The 5,784-nt window shown below is 36.5% G+C and overlaps 1 long non-coding RNA gene across 3 annotated transcripts; it reads left to right on the top strand.

Moving 5' to 3' along the window:
- LOC149831493 (uncharacterized) lies at positions 1-1,237 on the top strand. Of its 3 annotated transcripts, none has more exons than XR_016433024.1 (4): positions 1-130; positions 267-413; positions 659-713; positions 829-1,237. It is a non-coding gene; the product is annotated as an uncharacterized LOC149831493 (long non-coding RNA). The 3 variants fall into 3 exon arrangements; XR_016433025.1 differs by having other exon boundaries at positions 62-130; positions 258-413; XR_016433023.1 differs by having other exon boundaries at positions 24-413.
- The last annotated feature ends 4,547 nt before the right edge of the window (positions 1,238-5,784 follow it).

The following is a 5,784-nucleotide window of genomic DNA, read 5'->3' as shown; positions in this document are numbered from 1 at the left end:
GTTACTGTGATTGATCAATGGTGCTTTGCGTCCTACGGCTTTTAGGGTTTCGAAGGAGAATTAGGGTTTCGTTCGCCCTCCCTCTCTCTCTCGTTATCAGCTACAAGGAAGAGGCGAAAACCCTAATTAGGTATCAATTTCTCCTCTTCTTCTTCGGGATTTTTCGATATTTTTTCTTTTTCCCAGAGGATTTAGGGTTTCCCCCATCTTCGATCGATCCTTTTCGTTCTTATCTTCCTTCTTGAGTTTTTTCCGAGGTGTTTAAGGTTGCGGTAGCGAAGATGAGGCCGATTCTGATGAAGGGCCACGAGAGGCTGCTCACTTTCCTCAAGTACAACAGAGACGACGATCTCCTCTTCACCTGTGCCAAGGATCACACGCCAATGGAGAAGGCCGCTCACTTATCCTTAATGGTAAGCACGCAGTTACACTTCTTTTCACTGGTTTGATGTTCTTACTCAAACCCTCCATGGCCTCTCTCTCTCTCTCTCTCCATAGCACTGGATCAGTAAGGTATGGATCTTGTCAAATTTTTTGTCACTATCATTATTGATCTTGTTAAATGAAGGTAATTCCAGTGTATTGTTTAACTTTTATTTATTATTTTCACTATGATTCATTTTTATCAAGATAGTAATGTCCGTTGCATCTCGTGTAGGGTCATCAAAGTTTTGTGAACTCATTGGGCTGGAACTCAGAGAGGCTCTCTTTTGGTATCGGGTCCAAATGGTTTCCCACATTTTGTGTTACTTTTTGCCAAGGCTTGGACCTTCCATGAATGTCTTTTTGGTTTTCACCATTCTTGACATGTCTCAAATGTTTATGCAGTTATTTCCTAATGAAGACATCAACTAGATATGCCCAAGCAGGCTGAGATTTCAGATGGCAGTCAAGGTGTTTAATATTTTACTGGAGTGTCCCGAATTTGTTGGACACCTGTTAGGAGGTTCTGTTCTACCGCTGGCTTGGTCATGGTTTTTACAACATTCGACTGAGGTGCATTGGTGGGTTTGAGGCATGTAAGATGTTTTGATCGACTTCCGCCACACGGTAGATGCGCTGCTACTGCCTTACTACTGCTACTCTGTCTATAATGTTTGTTGTTCTCACTCTATGTTTGTACTGTTGTATTATGAACGTTTTGTTTACCAGGGGAGGGTAACCTCTTTCTACAAAGTGATTTCCTTTTTCTTCATTGTTGCTCAGGTTTCAAATGGAGAAGGAAATTTTATATCTTTATTGTTTGTACTGTACTGTTGTATTATGAATGTTTGTACTCTTCATTGTTGCTATGTTCTATTTAACTAAACTCTCAAAAGGCAAATTGAATTGGATTCTGCTTTTGAGTTATCTCATACACCTATCTACTTTAATAGTTGGAAAGAGGGGATATTGCGGAGGCCTTAAAAGAAGCATGCAATTGAGCTAGTTCCTGCCAAAACTGTAAACACAATGACAGGAGATTGGCTGAGTTCTGAGAAGTTCCCGAGTCAGACTTAACGAAGTTAATTACTTCCAAACTGTGACCAAGTTTTAGTTTAGACTTTAGATCTTGAAACTCGGCAAGTCAAAGGGAATTATGTCTGTGAAGAGTTCTATCAGACTCTTGCCCTAATGATTTAGTAAGCTGTAGTGCTAGGTTCAGATGCTTCCTTGAAAAAAATTCAGATACTGTTGCTACTTGTTGTGGCTGATGTGTTTAATGTTTTACAAAGATACCTAGATTGGGTACACTGTAAAGGTGTTTCAGATCAAACTTCAAATTTTATTTTATAGTAGGATGTGCTATCTGATCTAGTTAAATTTCATTATGTTGAAATAGTTAGCTATTGGAATAGTAATGGTTCAAATAAGATCGATGTTGTGGCGCCTACCCATATCTTTTAGCTTAAGTGGAGTGTCGTGGTCACAGAGGTTGCACTACAGAGTGAATGCAAATGTATATATTTTAACAGTTGACATCAAATGAAAGAAAACCATTAGAAAACTACAACCAACTTTTTGCTAAAAAAATTCCTTACCTATATTTGCTTTCAAAGTATAGACTGAGTGTTCCTGTGATTGAAACTGGCAAACCCTTTGTGAAGAATTTCATTACTCATTCTGCCATAGTCCTGGGTCTACAAAGATGGAGGGGAAGGGACTGGTTTGATTCCATCTCTCAACAGCCTATTTTTTATTTTGGATTTCCCTTCATGTCTTCTCATGAGGTATGGGTGCCTCTGCTTTTCTAACTGCATGTGCATATGATGAGGTACCTTTGTTATGTAAGTGATATTGCTTTTTCCTGTGTATGCTTAAACATGAGACTCACTGGAATTTTCACCTTATTAATATTGTATTTATGTGCTTGGTATGTCATCAAAATTGTTACAAGGGTTCCTTTTAGGCAACTGAATTCTTGTTTGGGTTTTGATTAACCCGTTGAATTCTCGAGTGGTATTTTTATTGCCTTCGAGACAAGAAATAAGCAAAATTGTTTTTTTTTCAGGTTTATAGGTTATAACGGTGAGATCCCTGTCTCGCCGTTATAGCTTATAACGGCAAGTCAATTCTTGCTGTTATAGGCTATAACGGTGAGTCAGGGATCTCACCATTATATCCTATCTCTCTGTTAAAATAACCTCGTCGCTATTAGTGTTCGCAGTTCCGATGAACAGCGACTTATAAATGTTCGCCTTTATTGGTCAACAAAGACCATTTTTTTTTGGCAACTTATTTTCGCCGTCATAGGCCAATAGCGGCAAGAAATAGAGCAATAGCGGAGAGAAAAATTGTAGCTGACCCTCATCCTTGTAGTGATAATACTAATTTTCTCCCTAAGAAACATTTGCAATGGTTTATAATTCTTGGATTTTCTCGGCTTCTTGTGATTGCAAATCACAATAGCAGCACTTTCTCAAGTTTAGTGAAGCATGAGAAAATGCAAACTGTAATTGTGATTTACTCAATGAAAATGTTTCCTTTCGTGAATCCTGTGCAAATTGGTCATAAGACTGACCTTATAACCAATAATCTTAGGTTATGGATTCTCATCTTTGATTGTTCATCTCACCTGTGACCTATGTTGACAATGTCCGACCCTTTTGGACACAGACACCTATGCTATGCTGACACTCCTAAACACGTCATTGGTACTTCATTTTTTCAACATAAAAGTATCCAAAAATAGAAACTAGTGTTGCATGTTCGATACTTTTTAGTGTTTTTAGACAAAGAGTACCAAATGTTGGACACTTCCTGCATACATTATTTAAACCTTATTTTCTCTCATTTTATGCTTAGTTGAGTCAAAGAATGAGAGCCCCTCGGGGCAATGAGAGTAAGCCAACGCTGCCATGACAGTGATAGTAAGTAGAGCCAGCGTGACTAGATCTCTAATCTTGGGGGTGGTTTTTTCGTATAAATATAAAAATAAGGTGTCTCACTTTGTGCCCATGTCTGATGCCAAAACTCATGTTAGTTGTCCAAGTAACAGCCTATGACCAAAGCAAAGCATACCTAAAAGTCGTTAAATAATCCAGTGATTTTCTTAGGAAATTGCTGAATATAAAAAAATTATTAATTAATAAAATCCATTGGACTGTTCAGCGATTTTTAGTAATAGATGCCATTACAAGAAAATGCGCAGGGTGCAAGGGAACAAAGGGACAAGAGTCCAAGTACCTTGCAAGATAGCCTGATTACTACTAGCTGCCAATCTTGGAGCAGCTGCATTTCTGTGGTACCTTAGTAGGATCAACGAGATCAAACTTTAATTTCTGGGCACGCACCTATCTCACAAAGATTTGTGGACACAAGGAATAGTTGGACTTGCAAGTTTGAATTTTTTTTCAGAAAATAGGACATGAGGACACAGAATTTTTTAATCTTTTAATCAATTAAAAAACTAATTTTTTATATTTTAACTTTAAAAATATAATTTTTACTAAAAATCAAAAGTATTAAAATATTCTTAAAAATATTAAAATAATAACTGTATGCGTCCGACTTTGTGTCAGCCTGTCCGAGCATATTCACTCATGTCACAGGAACACACACCCAAAATGGCGTGTCCCTGTGACAGGCATGCACAAAGCTTCCAAGTTCAAGGCATAGTTAGCAATAGATGAAACGAAAAAAATAATTAAATGCTGGATATGTTATTTGACAGGTCTAACATTAAAAAAGATGACTAAAAAAACGGCATAAAAGAACCAGTTGCAAAAATATTATCAAACAATAATTATGGTTTTAATCCGATTTTAATTTAATTAGTCTATGGGAAACAAGTTATGATATAGGAATATTGAGATTCAGATTCAAGAATCATTATGATCCTAACCCAAGATTCGATCCAATTGGATCTGTAATTGAGTTTCTTTTGAAAAGTATTTTGTTTAAATATAAGTTTTCATGTTCTACTGTCTTTTTTTTTTTTTTGAAAAAGACGAGTTAAATTTTGTTTTTATTGGTTTTCAAAGTTTTATTGAAAGGAACGTATTTTAAACAGAGTTTTGCTAAACTATGGAGGCTTAATAAGATGTATGTTTAAACTGCCCCCCCTGTCAAACTAATTAGCTATAGAAGTGAGAAGTTTCATAATGGAGCGTAAAGATAATAGACTACTTGTTGCACCTTTACCTGATTGGGATTCGTGATGCCAGGATGAGGGAGGATCCAATATCCGGCCCAGTATTTTTTTGAGGGATGTGGCATCCCGTCATTGGCGCCGAGTGTTGAGCTAAGTACTGGATCCGACTTGATGCCACGCCCTCCCACCCTTCGCAAAGAGAGTGAGGTTGGAGCATGGCATCCAGACATTGGGGCCGGGTATCTTTTTTAGGTAATTAATTGGTCAGGTACTGGATCGAGTCCGGAACGGGTGCAATCACATGGCACAAAATTTGTGCATTAAGCGCCTGATTGCCCTCCATCAGGCCCCACAGCTGATAGGGCCTGCCCTTGCCCTTAAGATCGAGGATATTGATCAGGTGCTTAATGCAAAAATATTTGTGCAATCATATTGCACAAACGGCAAAATCTTGTTTTTTAAAAAACTCGTGAAAATTTGAAAATTTTTCATAAATCTTGCATTTTTTTCATCAAAATCTTGGCAATTGAAAAATATTTTTTTATAAGAAATATTGATAAAAAATATTTAAAAATAAAATACATGATTTTTTCATGATAAATAGCCGTTTAAAACGTAAATATCGTGTTTAAATCACAGTATTTATGTTTTTCATAAATCTGGCATATATATATATATATATATATATATATATATATATATATATATATATATATATATATATCAAATGTCTAGGCTTCTCACCTGATAAGGGATGCATGAACAAAATTCATCAGGTGAAAATTGAAAAAGAGAACCAAAATTGAGCTAGGAATTTATATAAGGCTAGTATAATAAAACATATTAGAGTTGTAGTTTCATCACTCTTGTCTTGTTATATGCTTTTTCGAATTCCCATGAAAGTGGTGAAAAAAAATAACAAAACTTTCAAATAATTTCCCTGGAAAAGTTATTGCAACTTAGGTTGTAAACTTGGTCGCCTGGAATCAAGTGAACTTTCTTGATGATCTGGGTAGTTTGAGAATTCACAGTCTGGGCCAACTGCGTCTTGATTCAACATCAAAAGGTGGTAGCTGACCTCTAAGGAGAATGGGTAGTGTGCTACACTGCCAAAATAAAAACAGATGGCTCTAGAAATGGTATAACAATGCAAACAGGAGGTCTGATTCTATGATCTAAAAAAGTTGGTTAAGGTCATTTGAGTCATTTCC

Source organism: Nuphar pumila, chromosome 7 (genome assembly GCF_984573655.1).
Source record: "Nuphar pumila chromosome 7, dmNupPumi1.hap1.1, whole genome shotgun sequence".
In the NCBI taxonomy this organism is placed as follows: Eukaryota; Viridiplantae; Streptophyta; class Magnoliopsida; order Nymphaeales; family Nymphaeaceae; genus Nuphar; species Nuphar pumila.
This window is presented reverse-complemented; position numbering and strand designations above follow the sequence as displayed.